Raw genomic sequence first — 22,983 nt, 5'->3', positions numbered from 1 at the left:
CCATTATCTTTAAGAGACTGCAAACTGTCTTGGAAAACCGCACTGAGACAGATCTTCGGATGAGGTTCTACCACTGTACCCAGAAACCTGAGGACAGTATCCGGGACTATGCCTGGCATCTACAAGAGGCCCTGCGGGCCTTGAAACAGGTTAGTCCAGCCAGCATACAAGATGAGAATAAAATGCTGACAGAACAATTCATCCGGGGGTTAAGGTCCCAGGAGGAGAGCAGAACCATACGGTGGTGGGCCTTAGATCATCCAAATGCAACCTTTGACACCCTGAAGGACATGTCTATTAAGGGCCTTCAGCCCCTGGAAACATCAGGGACTGCTATCCAGCGTTACCAGGGTGGGGCCACCCCAGTGCCCGCAGCCCCCAATGCTCCTTCATTAACGGCTGAAACAAAGATGCAAACAGTGCCCCCTAGCTAGCTGGACAGCCTGCGCTCTGAAGTGCGTCAGCTAAGTAAAACCCTGGCCACTGTCCTGAGCACCCTGCAGCTACAGACGGAGCCCGAGCCGGAAGGAAGGATCCTACTCGCTGACAGTCCTGAGGATGTCCCCTGGATGAGGAGAAGAAGGAGGACAACGCCACCCCGTAGGAGGACAACGCCACCCCGTGGGAGGACCAACGACCAACATCGCCCTCCAGGAGATTTCATCTGCTACCGTTGCCACAAGGCAGGCCACACCGCGTGGAACTGTCCTTTAAACGGGCAAACCCTGGGGCCAAGGGCTGACACCCAGGAGTAACTCAACCAGGCCCATCAAGCTGGTACGACCGGTTCGTAAGAGGAAGGCCTTTCCTGTCCATCGTGCTGGATGGCATAGCAACACCTGCGTTACTGGACACCGGCTCACAGGTAACCATCATACCTGATGTCCTCTACAAAAGGTACTGGTCCATAGATGAACTCCACCCGCCGGCCCCGAACCTCTCTGTGTATGCCTCTAATGGCCTTCCTCTTAACCTAGTAGGGGTTAAGGACATGACAGTGAAGGTGGGGAGAGTGGAACTAAAGGACCAAGGACTAATTGATATAGAATCTAACCCTAGTGATACCAATCCGTATATGATACTTGGTACAAATATTGTTGGTAACTGTTTGGGAGAAATGCTTTTTTTACTCCAACAGATTGCTGACACTGCCAAACCAGGGCAGAGGAAGGTGCTCCAGAGAGAGATTCGAGCCCTCCTGTACCAGCAACAGGTAAAGCTAACAGGTGGTGAGATTGGTAATGTACGGGTGACAGACCCGATACCCATTGTGATTCCCCCAATGAGTGAGATGCTGATTTGGTGTAGGGCAGCAACAGGGCTCAAGGGACAGAACTACCAGGTGGTAGTGGAGCCCATTAGCTCAGAGCACAGACCTACACTCTTAACTGCCAGAGGGGTGGTTGATGTACGCAATGGGAGGGTACCCATACGTCTCCTAAATTGTGGGGAGGAGGAAGTTAAATTGACAAGATACGCCACTGTTGCCAAATTGTATACTGTGAATAATGATGCCATACACACAGTGGAATCCTTGACCCCACCAGATACAATGGAGGACAATGACTCCGAAGCTCAGCTGGAGGATTGGTGTCAACAGCTCCATGTTGGGACTGACGCCACTCCTGTCCATCAAAAACATGGTGTCTACAGAGTGGTTCAGGAATATGAACAAGTGTTTAGTAAACACCCACTTGATTTTGGAAGGGTTAAAGGGGTGCAACACCACATACCCACCGGTAACGATCCACCCATTAAAGAGCGTTACAGATCCATACCACCAGCACATTACCAAAAAGCCAAGGAAATGTTGCATGACATGAAAAAGGCAGGGGTAATAAGGGATAGCTGTAGCCCTTGGGCAGCTCCCCTGGTCCTGGTCAGAAAGAAGGACGGTAGCATGAGGATGTGTGTAGATTATAGACAAATTAATCGAATAACACATAAAGATGCATACCCTTTGACCCGTATAGAGGAATCCCTGGCTGCATTAAAATCTGCCAATTACTTATCTACATTGGATCTCACTAGCGGGTACTGGCAAGTCTCTGTTGCTGAGGAAGACCGGGAGAAGACAGCCTTCACCACCCCAATGGGACTGTGCGAATTCAACAGCATGCTGTTTGGACTCTGCAACGCACTCGGAACGTTCCATAGGCTGATGGAGTGTTGCTTTGGACACCGGAACTTTGAGACAGTGCTGCTGTACCTGGATGACGTTATCGTATACTCGAGGACGTATGAAGACCATCTGTACCACCTGGCAGAGGTATTTGAAGCATTGTCCCGGTATGGGATGAAACTAAAACCTTCTAAATGCCAATTGCTCAAGCAGAAGGTTCAGTACCTGGGACACGTAGTCAGCTCAGAGGGAGTAGCGCCAGACCCAGAGAAGGTCACTGCCATCCAGAAGTGGCCTGAACTGAAAAGCATCAAAGAGGTACGGCAATTCCTGGGACTGGTCGGGTACTACAGGAGGTTCATAAAGGACTATACCAAAAAGGTAGCACCTCTACAAGACCTCCTGGTAGGACAGTCCAAAAGAGGAAAGAGTCCCCCATTCCAGTGGGGCAAAGAGCAGACTGAGTCCTTTGCATCAATGAAGGAAGTCCTAACCGGTGAAGAGATCCTGGCTTACCCTGACTACAGCCTGCCTTTTCTGCTGTACACAGATGCCAGCAACGAGGGACTGGGAGCTGTGTTGTCCCAGAAGCAAAATGGCAGAGAAAAGGTAATTGCGTATGCCAGTAGGAAGCTTCGCCCTACTGAGAGGAACCCGGAGAATTACAGTTCCTTTAAGCTGGAGTTCCTGGCCTTGGGCTGGGCAATCACTGAAAGGTTCAAGCATTACCTAGCCTCAACGAAATTCACAGCCTTTACTGACAATAATCCCTTGACAAACCTGGAGACTAGTGTTGAGCTACCCCCGTAGTGTTCGAGTTCGGTTCGGTTCGTCGAACACCCATATGTTCGCCGAACTGTTCGTCGAACTGTTCATCGAACACCTTCGAACACCGTTAAAACCAATGACAGGCAAACAAAAACACATAGAAACGCATAGAAAACACTTCAAAGGTGTCCAAAAACTGACAAACTGCTCAGAAGATACAACTAACACATGGAAAAGTGACAAGTACATATAGTCATGCGAAAAGAAAAGAGGTGGAGGAGTAAAAGGAGGGAGAGACACAGATATAAGCATGTCATGCCCTTCTAAAACCAAAAAAGTGCGAAGCCAACCCCTTCCAGTCCGTTCCTGCCCGTGCGACCTCCGTGTCGCCGGGTTTGTGCCAGAGCTGCGGTGGACCCTGACGACCGGCCCCCCTCTCTCAATACTGGTGCCTGTCCGCTGGTGGGTCGAGCCCCCCCGCGGTGGGGGGGAGTAACATCTGCAGAAGAAAGACCATCTTCCAGCCAAACTAAGATGTCTACTTCTTTTCGTGGACAATGTGATATGATCCCTTTCTTACGCCCATCGCTACAAATTCCAGATGAGGCACAAAAACAGCAGGTGCTTCAACATATATCAAGTGCTCCTTCAAGTGGGCTCTCCTCCACCTCAACTTCAACATCACAAATACTCCAGTCCTCAGAGGTGTCACCCCAATCGCACTTGCTTCCTCACAGCTCCCAAGTCTCCAGCTGCCTGTCTGAGTATGGGGTAACACAGATGGTTGAGTCTGCACAGCTGTTTACTCATACTATAGCCTGGGAAACAGAGGTCTGCTCCAGAGCTTCTGTTAATCCAGACGAGGAAATGATCTGCACTGATGCCCAGAATCTTTAGGAGTCGGATCCAGGACCAGATGAAGAAGGTTCTGAGCATAATGTAGACCCTCGTTCCCAAACTGTAACTCCTGTTGGTGGAGACAATGATGAAGACGATGATGAGACTCAAATACCTGATTGGAGCGACAACTTGACTTTTCTGTCAAGGCAGGAAGAGGTTGGCTCTGAGGATGACGGGTGTGAGAACACACAGGGTGATGATGACGAGGTTGGAGATCCCACTTACTGTCAACCCACAGTCAGCCAGTCGATGAGGTCAGCAGAGGAGGTGGAGGAGGATGTGACTAGCCCAGGGGATGGGGATGACTCGGTACCCGGGCCTTTGCCTGGCCTTTGGGATGTCGCGGTGGTCGGCTCCCGGGCCCGTACCCTGGGGTCAGTCTTTAAAAGGGTGGATAATTGTTAATTTTATAAGAGTTCGTGACGCCACCTGTGGTATCTGGTGAGAAGCACCAGCGCTGCAGTAGTCCTCTGAGGCCGGTGATAAGGCAGCTCGATGGTATAGCTCCCCACAGGTGGAGCTAGGCCTCAGAAAAGCGTATGCAGGGGGAATGCAGGACAGGCGAGACCCAGCTGGGTCAGAGCAAGAACGGGAACGGACACGGTAGTCACTTCAGTACCTTTTACTGGTGGAAATTCAGGCACATCCTGGAGCACTGTAGGGTGAAGGGTGCATATCAGGATCCTCCCCAATGAGCGGGTGTAGGGCCTCCTGTTTCTTGCCTCTGCGTAGTAAGTTTCTGACCTGCCTGGAGCTAGGCCTTACTTTGTCTCTGTCCTGCGCTGGCTGACCTTGTGGTAGGGCCTTGTCTTGGAGTTCACGCTCCCAGTATGCGGGGCCTAAGCGTCTCCTGGCTCTGTTACGTATCAGCACGTTAGCGATCCTGGGACTTGTAGTTCCCCAGGGATTGAGGTTATGCCTTACTGGGTCATAGAGATCCCTGTAAGCTCGGATCCGGTGTCCAGTAAATGCTTCGGCGTGAGCTGGTTAAGCTCCTCTGCCCCCTATGTACTAACTCTCCATTCGCCTTCGGCCTACTCGGGCCCTCACTAGGCTATACACACTAACGGCAACTTGCCATGCTTCACCGATCTTATGGCGCCGGCACACCTTAAGCTCTAACTGGGCTCCCTGAATCTAGCTAACAGGAGCCTCGTGCTCCACTGCTGAACTATTAACTCAGTTCTCTAGACTAGACTGTGCTCCACTGCAGACTGACCTCTCTTAGGCTTCTCTACTGCAGGAACTCTTCAGAGGAACTGAACTGCCTAGCTCCATCTTCCCTATTTATATCCCTAATGGGCTCCCTCTGTGGTCTGAGGTTAAGGTGGAGATGTGTGAATGTTTATGGGGGCCTCTTGTGGAGGATTCCATCAATGCACTCTTCTAGGATCTGTGATACCAAGCGCAGCTGGGAGTCACAGATGCTAGTGACGACGAAGTTAGGTTGTGCCTTCCTGGACAGAGATGGAGTACTGGAAGCACGTCAACAACTGCATCCTCAACCACAACTCTGCCTCTGACCACAAGTCGTAGTGGCTCTTCAGGTCGCATGGGCTCTAAGCCTTGCATAGCCTGGGTATTTTTTCAGATCGATAAGGATGACCCAACTCGTGTTATCTGTAATATTTGTCACCAAAAGCTAAGTAGAGGCCAAAAAATCCATAGTTTGAGTACTTCATGCATGAACCGTCACATGGATGTGAAGCATAAGTTGCAGTGGGAAGCTCACTGTGCTACAATGCGGCCTAGCGGGCCGTGCCAACCACCGTCTGCCCCATCTTGTGCATCCGCGGCCTCTTCATCCTCTGTGACTGGGGGGACAGCAGTCATACATGTTTTTGGACGCAGACCTGCCACCTCTTTACCCGCAACAGCCAGTGTGATTGGCAGGTCATCATTTCATTTGGAAGTGGAAACACCAGCTGGTGTTGAGCGCTCTCCGACATCGAGAGCCCCACCTTTAGATCAAGGCAACCTAACTTTTCCGTCTGCGTCTTCCTCACAGAACGGCAAGTTTGCTGGGGACACCCTACTCAACCCCGTCTAAGCACAACAGCCAACCCTCGGTCCCTCAGATGTGGACAAGTAAAAGACCATTTCCTCCTAGCCATGACAAAGCTAAGAGGTTGAATTTCACCATCTGCAAGCTGTTGGCTACTGAAATGCTGCCTTTCCGCCAGGTGGACACAGAGGATTTTCGAGACCTTATGTCCGTCGCAGTGCCCCAGTACCAGATGCCCAGTCAGCACTACTTCTCAAAGAAAGGTGTGCCTGCGCTCCACCAGCATGTCGCACGCAACATCACCGCTTCTTTGGGAAACTCTGTGTGTGACAGGGTGCATTTCACCACAGACACTTGGGCGAGTAGGCATGGACAGGGGCGTTACATGTCGCTGACTGGGCACTGGGTAACTATGGTGACAGCAGGACAAGGGGCTGCTGTCCAAGTCTTGCCGTCCCCACGAGTTGTACGTCAATTCTCTTTATCTAGAAGTTCCTCCACTGCTTCTGACTCCTCAACCACTTCTCGGTCCTCCACCTGCACCCAAAGCCTGTCTGGTAATGCCACCCGCTTTCTAACTGCGCAGAAGGAATCCTGCACACCTCCTTACTATGCTGGCAGCAGGGCTCAATGGCATCAGGCGGTGTTTACTTTGAAATGTCTGGGAAATGTGAGTCACACAGCTGAGAAGTTGTGGTCAGCTCTGGAGACCCACTTTCATGAATGGTTGTCTCCACTGGACCTGCAACCAGGGAAGGCCGTGTGCGACAATGCTGCAAACCTGGGTGCGGCCCTTCACCGGGGCAATATCACACATGTGCCTTGTATGGCTCACGTGTTGAACCTGGTTGTCCAGCAATTTTTAGCCCACTATCTTGGACTAGATGGCCTTCTGCAGAGGGCACGGTCGCTGTGTGCTCACTTCCGCCGTTCGCATCCTGCAGCTCAACGACTTACATCTCTACAGAAGTCGTTGGGCCTGCCAGTTCACCGGCTGAAATGCGATGTGCCGACACGTTGGAATTCAACTCTGCACATGTTGCAGCGACTGTGGCAGCACCGACAAGCCCTGGTGCAATACGTTCTGACGTATAGCCTGGGCCAACGTGATCCAGAGGTGGGGAAAATCACGCTGCAGGAGTGGTCTCAGATCAGGGACCTATGAAGTTGACGCGCCCCCTGGGTCGTGGGGTACCTGGAGCCGGGCCGGTAGACGCTGGGCGTTGTAGTCACTGTGGCGGCGACCCGGTCCGTAACCCAGGGCGGTCAATCCAAGGGTAATTTGTATATATGGGTTTTATAATGTCCAACTACGCCATCTGTGGAGTGCGGCCAAAGGGGCCGCCGCTGCGGAACAGTCCTCTGAAGCTGGTGGTTTTGCAGCAATGGTATTATTACTCCCCACAGGAAGAGTGTAGCTTCAGGGCAGTGTGGGTGAATGATGGTGGTTGTAGTGCAGGGAGTCAGTAATGAACACAGAGTCCGTGTGATGCAGTCCCAAGATCTTTACTCACAGTTGTTGCAGTCCAGATTACAGGTACCAGAGCAATCTCCCCCGTCGTGCTGTGCGTACTCAGTGAGGGGCTCAGTCCACCCCCAGATAGCTCCGGAGTACTTAGCAGGACCCTCTTCTGTGTGTCCTTTCTCTGGCCTTCTCCCGGCACCTCACACCCAGTGACACTTCTATCCGGTATCCTCGGGCCTTGGCGGGCGACGTGTGTTCCGTCCCCTGGGTCCTATGTGGCTACCTTCTTAGTGAGACTGGTGTGGACTTTGGCCTGCAGTACATGAAATGCTGCAGCCTCTGATTTCTAGTTGAGCCTTGCTGTTTCTCCGCTAGTTGAGGGACCGGTTCCCCTTATCTGGCCTGAACCCTCTACCTCCTGGTAGCAGCAGGCGTACGGGTGGCCTTCTGCATGGCCCGTACCCCTAGGGTCCCTTCGGTTCCTGGAGCCTTCCTGCTCCCACTCCTCTCTTCTCTCCTTCAGTCCTGCGCCTCCCAGGCTAGGCCCGCCTCCGGAGCAGAGCTCATGCAGAGCCTCTGCTCCTGTCACTTCTCCTCCTCTGACTGGCTTGCTCTTTCTAAGATGGCTTCCTATTTATACTCTCCCTGTCATGTGCTCCCCTAAGCTGCTTTCTCCACCCACACCCACTACATAGGACCCTCCCACCAGCTAGGGACCTGGGACTGTGCTCTCCCTTAATCTCGCCCTACCCCCACTGCGGGTATGTGTTGGATGCAGGTGTTAGGGTCCCGAGCCATACTCCTTCCTTACCTGAGGGTGAGATACCACACCTCTGGGTGAGATGCAGTACCTCGGTGGCGACTGAACCCTCATGGGCGCCACACACCCTTCTGCACAGTTTTGAAATGGCGACGAAGATGTTTAGTGCTGACGACGATGCCATTATCAGCATGACTATTCTTGTGATTTACATGCTGGAGCACACGTTAAACAGAATTCAGAGTCAGGTGGTGGGACAAGAGGAGGTGGAGGAAGTAGAGGAGGAGTCGTATGCAGAAGGGATAACATCTCCAAGGTCCAGACGGTCGGCAGCACCAAAGCGGCAGGCATGGGAGGGTGGAGGGTGGGGGAGAGGGATTAACCAGGGTGCATGGTAGTAGCCAAACTGTTGAGGAAGGTGCAGGAGCCGAGGAAGAAGTGGAGGACGAACTGGTGATGGGCATGTAAGACTCATCAGATGAGGGAGACCTTGATCACATTTCTGTTGTGCGAGGTTGGGGGGAGAGGGCAGAGGAAGGAAGCATGATTCTTACCTCGCTACCAACACAACAAGGACTTGGTCCTCCTGGATGCGCAAGACACATGAGTGCCTTCTTGCTGCACTACCTTGCACTACCTTGCTGTACAAAAGTAAATTTGCCGAAATAATTCCTGCCATAGAAAGGGATTCACGCATGCAGGAGTATCAGCAGAGGCTGTTGCAGAATCTTACATGTGCTTTTCCACAAAACACCAGTGGTGCACGTAGTGAATCTCACAGTTCTAACTTGCCAACCGTGGGACTGTCGAGTCTTCATCACTCAAACCGTAACAGTAACACAGCATCTGCTGGTAACAGCAATTTTGGGAATCATTTCACCACTTTTTTAGACCATCCTTTGCAAAGCCACAGGAGACAAGAAGTCTGACACATAGTCAACGCCTAGAGAGGATGGTACAGGAGTATCTCCAAGTGAACATCGAAGCTATGACTGTGTCACTGGACCCTTGCTCATTTTGGGCTTCCAATCTGGAAAAATGGCCGGAGCTCGCCACTCACGCCTTGGAGATCTTGTCATGCCCTGCAGCCAGCGTTCTCTCTGAACGTGTGTTCAGCGCTGCTGGTGGTGTGCTGACAGATAAGCGCACGCGGCTGTCCACTGAGAATGTAGACAGACTCACATAAAGATGAACAAATCATGGATTCGAAAGGACTTTTCTACCCCTGTGTCATCCTACTAAAAGCTTGAGGATTTGGTAAAATCACCTCACCAACCGTTTTAAGCAACTCTGGGGCAATTAATGCCACTTAAGTGGTGTCTGTGCCACAATTTTTGGAAAAAATGGAGACTCTTTTTGGAGTCTCCTTGCTGTGTTTTACGTGACGTTGGCATCATCAATTCCAGGTGGATTGGGTCGTCCCCCCCGGTTGGGTCGCCCCCCCCCTTTTAACTGTAAGAAACTACATACACTATGGCTTGGGGTAACACAGATGGTTGAGTCTGAAGAGCTATTTACTCAGAGGTCTGCTCCAAAGCTTCAGTGTCTGCTAGTCAGCGTAGAATTTTTAACTGCATCTAGCCTAGGCAATACTTTGGGCGTAGTAGCCCAGCTGCGAAGCAAGCTGCACCGCCTGTGTATCTAATAAGAATTTTTAAATGCATCTAGCCTAGGCAGACTGTGGGGACCCCCAACCAAACCCAGACGCTCAGCCCCCCTACCGCCCCCCTTTCCTTGACAATACAGTAATGTAACTCTTACAACTGGATGGGTGAGGATCGGTCACAGCTTTATTAACTCTTTATACTCATTCCATTAGAAAGGCATTTTATTTCTAAAATAATTCAGCTTGTTGCAGCATGCCCTGGGTCTCCACACCGGCAAGTTGGCCAACAAGTGTAAATATCCAACATGTCCTTTCTATCTCCAGGCCACGGAGGATCCTGCGTACTCGTATGCAGGACTCTGACCCCCATGCATCACTCTTAACGCTTGTTCCACTCCGTCCTGGAGTCCTGACAGGAATATGTCCAGTCCAATATCCATTGAGTGAACACCGTTGGGCCGTATGAGGCCTGCTTTATCTCCTTCCAGTTGACGGTGTTGTATCACTACACCGCCTCTGTCTCTTCTAAATTTTGCCTTCCGAATATTTATTACCCGCCTTGTCCGTTTGATGGCCGTGATGTCTCGCGCACCTTGCCATACCGCTATCGGCACAATCTCTGACCATACTATAGTTAGTTTTGTGAAAAATTCTCTGAAGCGCTCAGTGTCTAGTTTCATTATTGCCATTAGTTATGCGCTCTTGTGATGACCTAGGTCATTTCCCCGGGCCTGTATAACTAAGATGACCGGACCTCTTGCCTCTCTCCCTACGTTGATTACCTCCACTAGTACCATAGCAGGCCTCTAATACCTCTCCAGTTGAAATATCTGTTATGAAACTCTAATTTCCTCCCACCTGGGTGGACTTTCGCCCTTTTTTCTGCCCAATATATATACGAGTGGCCTATCACCCACACTGTTGGCTTAGCGTCACCTGTAAAAGAAACAAACCACGTTAGGATAACAAGTCCGGTCTTATGTATCTCGCCAAACACGTGGATCGCCATCTCCCTATCCTCTGAACTTCCGTTTCTGACAGTCCTGCTCTTGCTGCTTCCGTGGCCGCGCCTATGCGGAATGAGTGTGACTCGCCCCCTGGGCCGTGGTGCACTCGGATCCGGGCAATAGGGAACGATGGGAGTAGAAGTGGCAACCCGGTTCCGTGGCTCAGGGTGGTCAGGCCAGTGGTAGTCCGTTATGTGCTATTGATTATGTCCGACTACGCCACCCGTGGATTGCGGTTGTTAGGAACCGCCGCTGCAAGGCAGTCCGCTGGGGCCGATGATGTATGCAGCTGGGATGGTGTGACTCCCCACGGGAAGAGTGCGGCCCCAAGGCAGTGTAGTGGATGGTGGGAGTGATGGTGGTGAGAGTCCCAGTACCGGTAGTGCCGGAGGAGCGAAAAAGCACACAGACAACGTACTGCAGTCCAGGGTCTTTACTCACGGTTAATATCCAAGTCACTTCTGCAGGGAATGACTGCCCGAGCCGTGCTGCGTCCACCAGGTAAGGGGCTCGGTCAACTCCCAGGCAGTTCAGGAGCATGGCACAGGACCCCCTTTAATCCTTTCTCTGGCCTCACCAGTGACCCACTTTTGTCCAGCTGCCGCGGACTTGTGCGGGTAAACGTGGGCCCCGTCCTCCGCTGTCCTATATGGTGCCTTCCTAGCAGGTTTGATGAGGTGTCGCACCAATAAATGATCACGACGACCGGTCTTTGGCTGAGGGTAGTTTCTCCTCCACCAACTTGGGATCCGGTACCCTTAATCTGCCTGACCCTTCACCCTGGATTCTCGTGGGTTCTTAGGGTCCCTTCCACCTTCTTGTTCCTGAGCCCTTCTGTTTCTCTCTCTCTTCTCCTTCTTTCCTGTTCTGTCTTCTCCTCCTTCCCTTGGCCTCTTCTCCAGGCCCACTTCTACTTCTCCTCTCAGGCTCCGGCCTCTTCTCTAGGCCTGCCTCTGGAGCAGCACTCAGCCTGAGCTGCTGCTCCCTGTCAGCTCTCCTCTCCTCACAGACTGAACACTGTTTTAAGATGGTGCCCACCTTTTATACCTCCCTCTGACCATGAGCCCAGGTGACCAGCAACCAATGAGCGCCTATCTACGCTCAGGAACCAACCCCTATCTGCCCCTACAGCACTGGGTGTTCCACCCCCCTCCCCACTCCAGGCAGGGACATAGTCGGTCGTGCCTGCACTTCTGTCTAGTGGGAGCACCGTTGAGCTGTCCCTCGGAAATGGGGTGTGTGTGCTGTATGCAGCTAACTGAGCCCTGGTCCATACTCCATCCTTACCTGGGAGTGGAATACCACACCTCTGGCAGAGGTGCAATACCCCTGTAGCGGCCGAACCCTCGGGGCGCTACATTCCCCCCTGGTAAAGCACAGCACGTCCTCGGGCTGGAAAAGAGCAAAAACAGTTAATTACAGGACATGCAAACTTTTTCAATAACTTTTTACATCAGAAACGGACGACATTGTTCAATTCCCTTTATGGGAAACACTTTTCTTTGTCATTGTTAATACTACCGGAACTCTTTTATCATATAAAACATTATATAAAACATTTGCATTATCACCTTGCAGCATATAAAACTTTCTCATGTAAAACATTTTCAAATACGGCATATTCTTGTATCCTGGCCGCGGGGCAACTTGCGACCAGATGTTCTTTCTTCTTAAAGGTGCAACAGTCCAGTAAACTTGTCTTGAGGTAGACGTTGCGGTTTTTATATAAAACCAGTAGGGGGCGCTTTAGGAAGCGCAACTATATACAAGGGATTGGCCGTTCCCAGTCCTCGGCCGGTTGAAAAGGGGGAATGGCTGCTCACAGTCCTCAGCCTGTTAAAGGGAAGAGGGGTGGCTGCTCTCAGTCCTCAGCCAGGTTACTTAGGGGATAGGGCAACAGTCACACAGTCCTATATCAGTCCCAACGGGGATCACACTCAATTTGAAACAGTCCCACACAGTTCTCTGTACCCTGACGGGTAACTATGTACAATTCCACTTTACTGTTCACTGGTAACGGTGTCCTCCTGATGCTCCTTCTTCCTCATGATCTTCAGGCCCGTCCGGGCCCTCCTGGTACTCAGAGTCCGAGTAGTGCTGCTCCTCCTCCTCTACTACTCTGTGGACGTGGAGGGCGTACCATCCCTTCACGCCTTGGTGTCGGGTGTAAGACACCACATCCCCTGGAAACAGATCTCGCCCTCGATGACCCTCCGGCAGGTGGCTCTCCACATCTCTCCTCGTCACGAACACATCGCTGATGGTCTCAGGGTCTCGGATGAAACCGCAGCCATGTTCCATGTGAAATTTCACGACAGTCCCGGTGACTCGGGGACCGAGGGCAGCTCGGGGATCTCGTCGGGCCTTCATCTTCTGCTCCGCACTTTGGGCCTGCAGCTTCTCCTGTTTCATGCGCCGCTCCCGCTGCTCCCTCTCGAACACCTCCAGCTGTTGGCGGCAGTACTCCCGTCGACGGGCGGCGTACGGGGGCGCTAGGCCTTGCGACCGGGCCTGCGATTGTGGTCTGCTGATCACGACCGGGGTCAGAGGGCACGGCGTGGGGCGGGGCTCACTGGTGGTGTCGATGGCCTGGGAACCGGTTGGTAGCAGTGGAGGCACGGTGTCGATGGCAGGTTCAGGTACGTTGGGCTCCGCAACAGGGTGCAGGGGCAGGTCGGTGGCCCCAGGGTTCGGGGTAGGGGCGTCTCCGTTACCTGCCTCTGCTGTCGCGGCCTCCTCCGCGGCGTCGTCCTCGGCCTCCGCTCTGCTTTCACTGCCCTCGGTGGCTGGTATGCCGCTGGATGTCGACGGCGCCTCCTGCTGCAGGATCACGGCCCGCCGGGCCATTTCTTCTTTCCACCCGGCAATCACGTCCCGCTGCGCCCGGACCATCCTCCGGTCCAGCTCCTCCAGCGCAGCCCGCACATACTCGGGGTCTTCCTTGGGGAGGTGTGCTAGCAGCTCCGTGAAGCTGCATGGGGATTCGGCCTGCAGCAAGCCACGCGCCAGGGCGCTGGAGCTGGTTCCTGTCTCTATCTTTGGGTGTGGCCTGGCCAGACTGATCCAGACCGCGCCCTGCCCCACAGTTTTCTTCTCTTCCCACCCCCATTGGGGGTGGTCCCGGGGCAAATTGGTGACAATCACTTTCAGGGGCAGCGCCCCCACCTTGATGGACATCTCCACAGCCGTGCTCAGGGCTGTTGGGGGCGTGCTCTTTCTTTGGCGCCATTCTGGGACCTGGCCCACGATGGGAGGTGGCTCCCTGTTGTCTTTTGGCGTGCACATTATGGCGCTCGTTCTTCTGGGGCGGGCGCCATCTTTCGTACAATAAAACAGTTTTTTTTTCAGGCGTGCAATACCCGCTTGTGGCGGGTGGGTAACGATCCTGCCGACTACGCCAAAGCTGACTCGCCCCCTGTCCCGTGGGGCACTCGGATCCGGGCAATAGGGAACAATGGGAGTAGTAGTGGCAACCCGGTTCCGTGGCTCAGGGTGGTCAGGCCAGTGGTAGTCCGTTATGTGCTATTGATTATGTCCGACTACGCCACCCGTGGATTGCGGTTGTTAGGAACCGCCGCTGCAAGGCAGTCCGCTGGGGCCGATGATGTATGCAGCTGGGATGGTGTGACTCCCCACGGGAAGAGTGCGGCCCCAAGGCAGTGTAGTGGATGGTGGGAGTGATGGTGGTGAGAGTCCCAGTACCGGTAGTGCCGGAGGAGCGAAAAAGCACACAGACAACGTACTGCAGTCCAGGGTCTTTACTCACGGTTAATATCCAAGTCACTTCTGCAGGGAATGACTGCCCGAGCCGTGCTGCGTCCACCAGGTGAGGGGCTCGGTCAACTCCCAGGCAGTTCAGGAGCATGGCACAGGACCCCCTTTAATCCTTTCTCTGGCCTGCCTCACCAGTGACCCACTTTTGTCCAGCTGCCGCGGACTTGTGTGGGTAAACGTGGGCCCCGTCCTCCGCTGTCCTATATGGTGCCTTCCTAGCAGGTTTGATGAGGTGTCGCACCAATAAATGATCACGACAACCGGTCTTTGGCTGAGGGTAGTTTCTCCTCCACCAACTTGGGATCTGGTACCCTTAATCTGCCTGACCCTTCACCCTGGATTCTCGTGGGTTCTTAGAGTCCCTTCCACCTTCTTGTTCCTGAGCCCTTCTGTTTCTCTCTCTCTTCTCCTTCTTTCCTGTTCTGTCTTCTCCTCCTTCCCTTGGCCTCTTCTCCAGGCCCACTTCTACTTCTCCTCTCAGGCTCCGGCCTCTTCTCTAGGCCTGCCTCTGGAGCAGCACTCAGCCTGAGCTGCTGCTCCCTGTCAGCTCTCCTCTCCTCACAGACTGAACACTGTTCTAAGATGGTGCCCACCTTTTATACCTCCCTCTGACCATGAGCCCAGGTGACCAGCAACCAATGAGCTCCTATCTACGCTCAGGAACCAACCCCTATCTGCCCCTACAGCACTGGGTGTTCCACCCCCCTCCCCACTCCAGGCAGGGACATAGTCGGTCGTGCCTGCACTTCTGTCTAGTGGGAGCACCGTTGAGCTGTCCCTCGGAAATGGGGTGTGTGTGCTGTATGCAGCTAACTGAGCCCTGGTCCATACTCCATCCTTACCTGGGAGTGGAATACCACACCTCTGGCAGAGGTGCAATACCCCTGTAGCGGCCGAACCCTCGGGGCGCTACAAGTGTGTCCCGTAATCTTTGGGGTGGTTCCCTGCCGATGTTATGCATTTATTAAATATAGCTTGGAACTGGTATCTTGATAATGACGTTCCATCAATGTGTGATAGGAAGAAATTACTTTGTGATCTGATGGTTATATATGTTTTTACTATTGTTACCCGACTCAGTGTACCGTTTGTGGGTTGTAGAAGTACCCAAGTGCTCCTGCCCGCTGGAACCGTTTTCGATTGGCGTATGCGTAGACGTATTGCATTATTGGCTATGACTAGGTCCTGGTGTAATAAGCCTCCACTGGTGGTAATTTTGGACTGAGTGACTAATTCGCTTTTGCATAGCGCCCCGAAGAAGGCGTTCGCAAATGCAGTAGACAGTAGTGTTGCTTCAAATTGTGAGTGTCATGTTAATGGTGTTAGGGATATGATGTGAGAAATCAGTTTTAGTGACACGGGACGGGACGTCTACACTCCTGACTTGGCTGACCCCTTTTCCATCCTTTTATGGATTGTCTGATGATGAATCTCTTTGTCACATCTCCCCAATTCAGTAGTTGGAAGTGAAATGCTACTCTGGTCAGACACCGCTGCGCTGACGCCCCTGATATGCCCCTCATCATTAGCTGGTGGAGAAATTCTATGGTGACTTGTAATCTGGCTTGTTCACATTGGTCTACCCATCTGCCTGCTACTAGTCGTGTCCACTCTTCCCATGCCTTACCGTATGCTTGCCACGTCGACAGGGCAACTGACGCTCTGATTAATGGCATCAACTGTTCGCCACTAGATCCCATAGGGAGGGTGGGCAACTGTTGCCCGATGGGTGGGCGTTGGGGAGGAGCTCTGTGAAAATCTGCCAATTGAATTGTGATAAAGCGTTAGCAGCAGCTTTAGACCCCTCAGCATCGTGGCTATCGCGGACCCATGCATTGTGTTTTAGGCACAGGAATGCTAGCTGGCGTAGACGGGAGAGACAATGATGCCATCTTATTAATGAAGTGCGCTAGGCTGGTGTTTTTTGTTATGAAGCGTATATTTTTGTTAGCCAGGAGCACGCCCCATATTTCTATTGCTACCACTACTGGGAAGAAAAAATTTTTTCCGGGCTAGATGCAGCTAAAAATTATTATTAATTCCAAAGCTGGTAGAGCTTGGTATAGATGGCCTAATACAATGAGTACCACACACTGCTACTATGCCCAAAATTATTTTCCAGGCAAGATGCAGCTAAAAATTATTAGTAATTTGAAAGCTGGTGGATCTTAGTATAGATGGCCTAATAGAATGAGTACCACACACTGCTAATATGCCCAAAATTAGTTTACAGGCAAGATGCAGCTAAAAATTATTATTAATTTGCAACCTGGTGGGGGTTAGTATAGATGGACTAATAGAACAAGTCCCACACACTGCTACAAGCCGAAGCCCAAATATTTTTTCAGAGCTAGATGCAGATAAAAATTATTTTGAATTTGCAACCTGGTGGAGGTTAGTATAGATGGACTAATAGAATGATGCTACGCCCAAAAGGTTTTACTTCACTAGGTGCAGTAAAAAAAATTTTATTCTATATACAGGTGGTGTAGCTTGCAACTCAGATAGGCTACTCCACTGACTAACACACACTGCAAGAGGCCAAAAATTTGCTTTGCTAGATTTAGCCAAATGCTGTGAAAAAAACTTGCACAGCACTGGCACAAACCTGCCTGGCAAAAAGTGATAGGAACTGATGTAACCTAGCCCTCAAAAGGACTGCAATTACAATTAGTCTTTACTCCCAACCTATCTATTTAAGAGCACAGACCTGCCTGATAAAAGTGATAGGAACTGATGTAACCTAGCCCTCAAAAGGACTGCAATTACAATTAGTCTTTACTCCCAACCTATCTATTTAAGAGCTCAGACCTGCCTGATAAAAGTCGTAGGAAATGATGTAACCTAGTCCTCAAAAGGACTGCAATCACAACTATTCCCTACTCCCAAGCTATCTGTAGATTTGTGCGAAAATTGGCTTGAAATTAACACTGAAAGTATAGCGCACACAGCAACAGCGGTGCCGTCTAACACGCAGCTGCAGCAGTGAGAAAATCGTGGCGACGGGGAAAATAGCTGGGTCTTATAGGGCAAGGACATGTGACATTCACTGCCAATGACACATGCCCTTGCTTGTGTGAAAAAAAGCACTTTGCTCCGTGTGTGCGCTGCTGATAGGCTGACAGACTGCACCTCCCCACTGTAAATGCGGGAAAGAGAAAAAAAAATGGAGATCTTCATTATTTATGCAGAGATCCATCCCCTGACCCTCCCCCCACCCCGCTGTACACTCAAACTGTGTATTAACATTAATTTTCAGCATTACTAAGAAAAAATCCAGTTATGATTTTGGTGCACGAGCAGTTATCGAACATAACCTCGAACAGCCAAATTTTTTTCAAATTGTTCGTGTTCGCCGAACGGCTCGAACACCGCCCAGAACAGCTCGAATTTGAGATTGGCGAACAGTTCGAGTCGAACACCGCTCATCTCTACTGGAGACAGCCAGGTTGGGAGCCATGGAACAGCGTTGGGTGGCCAGACTGTCGAATTATCAGTTCACCATCAAGTATCGGGCAGGTCACAAGAACACCAATGCCGATGCCCTGTCAAGGATGCCCCACCAGTCAGACACCGAGGATGAAGTGGATGATTTAGAGGAAGTTGAATTACCTGAATTCCACAGAAGCGGAGTGGTCCACGAGCAACACGCCTCCAGAAGACGTCATGGTAGGACGCTGAATCCTCTACCTCATCACAGTTGGAAGGAGACTCAAGACAGTGACGCGGTTGTCAGCCTCATCAAAAGACTGATAACCCAGGAAGGTTCTCACCTGGAGAAGGATTCTCCTCCACAAGCTAAACACCTGTGGAATGAAAGAAGCTGGCTGTTCATCTACAGAGAGAAGCTGTGCAGAAGGTATGTCAACCCCAAGACTCATGAAATGGTGTGGCAGATTGTTGTACCCAGGACTGATATCCAGATGGTGTTGGAGGCCTACCACGACCAAGCAGGTCACTTTGGCTGGAAGAAGCTGGAAACCCTGCTGAAGGACCGGTTCTATTGGGTTGGAATGCGGAGCTCCATAGAGAGGTGGTGCCGGAATTGTGGGCCCTGTAGTCTCAGAAGGAAAGACTACGGCAGCCAGAAAGCACCCTTGCAGTCCATCAAAACAACCCAGGCCCTGGAAATTGTCACTCTAGATCACGTCAAGCTGTCACCCAGCAGGTCAGGCTATTCCTATGCACTGACCATGGTGGATCATTATTCTCGGTTCCTGGTGGTAGCCCCTGTCAAGGATCTGACAGCAGAAACTGCGGCAAGAACGTTCCAAGCATACTTCTGCAGGCCCCATGGATACCCCGACAAAGTACTGACGGATCAAGGCCCTGCCTTTGAAGACGAGCTGTTTAAAGAATTCTGTCATCTGTATGGGTGCAAGAAGATCCGGACTACGCTGTATCACCCTCAGACCAATGGTTTGTGTGAAAAAATGAACAACATCGTCATAGACCTGCTGAACACCTTACTCTTGGAAGAAAGGAACCAGTGGCCAGACAAACTACCTGACCTGGTAGATCTGTACAATCACATACCTGTGAGTTCTACTAATTGTACCCCAGCGTACCTCATGAGAGCAAGACCCGGAAAGTTGCCCATGGACCTGGAACTCGGAGTGGTAGAACCTGAAGCAGATATGTCCACTGAAGACTGGGATACAAATCGGCAAGAGCAGTACAGGAGAGTACAGGCCTGTGTCGAAGACAGTCTAAACAGAGTAAGGGAAAAACAAAAAGAACTAAAGCGGAAAAGAAGAGGTCACAAGCTCGATGACCAGTGGGAAAGAGAGCCCTACACTGTGTTAAACTCCAGATTTGACAACAGTAAAACCTGCCTGATCAGTAAAGATGGAGGTAAAATGACTGCAACAGTCTCAAGAGACCATTTGAAAGTGTGCCCAGGTCTACTGAAGACAACGGAGGAAGAAGTACCTCCTATAGCACCGGAAGAGCCCAAGGAAGAAGTGCTTCACACAGTTCTAGGAGATTTCCCTGCGGACTGGCCTCAACTTGATGGAGCAGTTATTATACCCGTAATACACTTCTATCAACCACAAGAAGAACCTGTGAGCGCCCTAGAGGAACCTGCTCAGGAACAGGAAGAGTCCCCAGTCAGAGGAGGATCACCCGTTGAGGCAGAGCCTGAAGGCCCAGTGGACAGTGCACTTGCCAGTCCCATAGAGAGATTAAGGCAGTTTTATAATCTACCAGCACGTACACCTGCTAGATTAACAGAAAGTGCATGCACAGACACTAGTAACACCCCAGTGCTACGAAGGTCCACAGTTGGGCATTGTCTATTATTTATTGTATAAGCTGAAATTAATATGTGCATTTAGTTACCCGTAAGGGTATAAAGACTTGTAGGCTGAGGACTGTGAGCAGCCAAAAACTTTACTTGTAAATAGTTGCACTCATCAAAAGTGCCCCCCTTATTTGACCACAGAACAAAAACCCGTTTGGCGTTGCCGAAGACGTGGTCCAGCACCTGGATCACTTATGCCCTGTAGCCACGCCCAGGGCCTACGTTGAGTGTTTTCAGGCGGGTCCCTCATGTTACCCTTGTTACACTTTCTTCGGTGAAATGGACACCTGGTTACGGGACTTACTGTAACATTATTGTTATTATTATTATACTTGCTATTGTTATTGTTATTGTAAGAACTGTGAGTAAAACTCGGATGACTGCACTCCACTGCCTCCGTCAGTTATTACTAATCCCATATAAACTATCCCCTTTTTGTTGACCGCCCTGGGCCACGGACCGGGCCAGCCACTGTGACATATTCCCCCCCAGCATTCATAGGCCCAGACACCGAGTACCCCACTGCCCTGGGGGCGCGTCAGTAATGTCCATAGCGCATGGCACTAGCTCCTTCTCCTCCTCCTCTTCCTCATTGTCACCCAAGCCACGTTGGGATGAGATGAGGCTGGGCTGTATGTAATCACCCTGTATGGTTCCATGCTCCATCTCATCGTGCTCCGTGTAGCATCGGCGTCTCTGCCCCGTACTAGGCAGAGACGCCGTCCCTCTCACCTCCCCGCTCCTGGCGTGGCATCCTTCAGCGCTTCTCTCCCCGCTGCTTCCGGCACGCGCTCCTTCCCCGGCAGTGTGCTTAGGGCGCGCACGCGCGCACTCCCCCTCTCTTAAAGGGACCGCGCGCGGCGTCCTAAGGAGTCTCCGGCCAATTGCCGGAGGACCGCCCATATTTAAGGCATCTCCTCCAAAATGGAGGTGCCCGAGCAATGTTGTTGCAAAGCCTTCACTCTGCTTCAGCCCTCAGGTCCCGTTACCAGTTACCTGCCAGTCACCTGCCAGATTCCTGTCTGTTTCCTGCCAGTCACCTGCCAGATTCCTGCTTGATACCTGCCTGATATCCGTTTACCTGCTTGCAAGCCTGCGGTCCGACGGTCTGCCTTCCGACACCTGTCAGTCTGTCTATGGACCACCCTGCCCGCTCACCTGGGAGCGCTCATCTGCTACCTGCCTGCTAGCCTACCTGGAGGCTCCGCCGTCACTTGCTGTGACCACCTGCCTGTCCAGAGACTCTTGCCTGCTCACCTGGGAGTGCTCACCTGCTACCTGTCTGCTAGCCTACCCGGAGGCTCTGCCGTCACTTGCCGTGACCACCTGCCTGTCCAGAGACTCTTGCCCGCTCACCTGGGAGCGCTCACCAGCCACCTGCCTGCTGTCCTTCTACCCAGAGACTGTCCCTGTCACTTGCCGTGAGTACCCGTCCTTCTACTCAGAGACTGTCCCTGTCACTTGCCGTGACTATCTGCCCTTCTACCCAGGGACTGTCCCTGTCACTTGCTGTGAGTACCTGCCCTTCTACCCAGAGACTGTTCCTGTCACTTGCCGTGACTACCTGCCCGTCTTCCCTGGGAGTCACCCGCTTCCTTACAAGGACCGCCCCCTTGTATAGTTGCTCAGAGGTTCCGCCTCCCAGACCCGTTACACTCCGCCTGCAATGAATCCTCTTTAATTGTGAGCAGAGAGAGTTTCAGAAGACAGAGAAGCGGGATGGTGACGCTAATTATGGTGTCATCGCCGCTCACCATCTTGGTGGAGTCCACAAAGTTTTGGAGGATGGTACATATGTCTGACATCCATGTCCACTCCTGAGGTTTTATATGTGGAGTATGAACTGAATACCAACGGCCTTGTAGATGCTGGTAGTCAACAACTGCCCTCTTCTGCTTACAAATACTTCCCAACATCTGCAATGTAGAGTTCCAACGCGTGGGGACATCACACACCAGTCGGTGAGCCGGAAGCTGTAAACGCTGCTGAAACATGGCAAGGGCGGCGGAAGCTGTTGGTGACTTTCTAAAATGGGCACACAGGCTGCGTACTTTGACAAGCAGATCCGGCAGCCCCGGGTAGGTTTTGAGAAACTGCTGAACCACAAGGTTAAGCACATGGGCCAGGCATGGTACATGTGTGAGCTTGCTTCGCCTCAGAGCTGCCATCAGGTTCCGGACATTGTCACACACGACCATGTCTGGCTGTAGATTCAGCGGTGTCAGCCACAGATCTGCCTGTTCTTTCAGAGCTGTCCACAACTCTTCAGCATTGTGTGGTTTGTCACCTGAGCATATTAGCTTCAGCACAGCCTTTTGCTTCTTGGTCGAGGCAGTGCTGCAGTGCTTCCAGCTTGCGACTGATGTGGTCATTTCGGAGACGGATGCTGAAGAGGAGGAGGAGGAGGAGTTGCAGGAGCTGTATAATGTGGGGGCAACCCAGATTGACCCAGGGTCCGCAATCCTCAGCGTTGGGAGGACGTGTTCCGTCCAAAGGTCCGACTGGGTCCCGGCTTTCACTATTTAAACCCAGTGTGCCGTCAGCGAGATGTACCGTCCCTGCCCACAAGAACTTATCCATGTGCCCATGCTTAGGTGGACTTTCCCAGTAACTGCATTGTTGAGGGCACAGCTAATATTGTGAGACACGTGCTCGTGTAATGCGGGACCGGCAAGAAATAGTGGCGGCTATATCATCCACCACCTCGTTTTCCACTTCCGTACCCTGGTTCTCATCCTGACTTTCTGGCAATTGTGCTTCATCATTGTCCACCTCTTGTGACAGTTTCCCACTGTCACCTTCGTGTGACCGTGGCGGTTCAAATATTTGGGCATCGCTACACGCAATCTCCTCTTGCCATGCCTCAAGTGGATCGGGTGAGAGGCCCGAATCTATAAATGGAAAAGTGAACAGCTCTTTGGAGTGTCCAAGTGTGGGATCAGTTGTCTTCGGGCACTCGGCATGGTGAGAGGAAGGAGGATCAGGGTGAGGAATATGCGGTTCAGACTCACGGCTACTGAGACTTGACCGTGTGGAAGACAGGGTGGTGGTGGAGTTGGCTAAGTGACTGGGAGCATTATCTGCTATCCAAACAATAACCTTTTCACACTGCTCTGTGTTCAATAGTGGGGTTCTGCAGTCCCCTACTAATTGGGACAGGAAGGTCGAGCGATAAGATGTGGGTGTTTGCTGTGGCACAATTTCAGCTAGCCCACGTCCTCGTCCTTGTCCTCAGCATGCAGAGTCATCACCTTCACGTCCTCTTCCCCGT

The sequence above is a fragment of the Phyllobates terribilis genome, unplaced genomic scaffold (assembly GCF_046119375.1).
Source record: "Phyllobates terribilis strain yellow unplaced genomic scaffold, ASM4611937v1 Scaffold_3__8_contigs__length_932513732, whole genome shotgun sequence".
In the NCBI taxonomy this organism is placed as follows: domain Eukaryota; kingdom Metazoa; phylum Chordata; class Amphibia; order Anura; family Dendrobatidae; genus Phyllobates; species Phyllobates terribilis.
Note: the sequence above shows the minus strand (reverse complement) of the source record.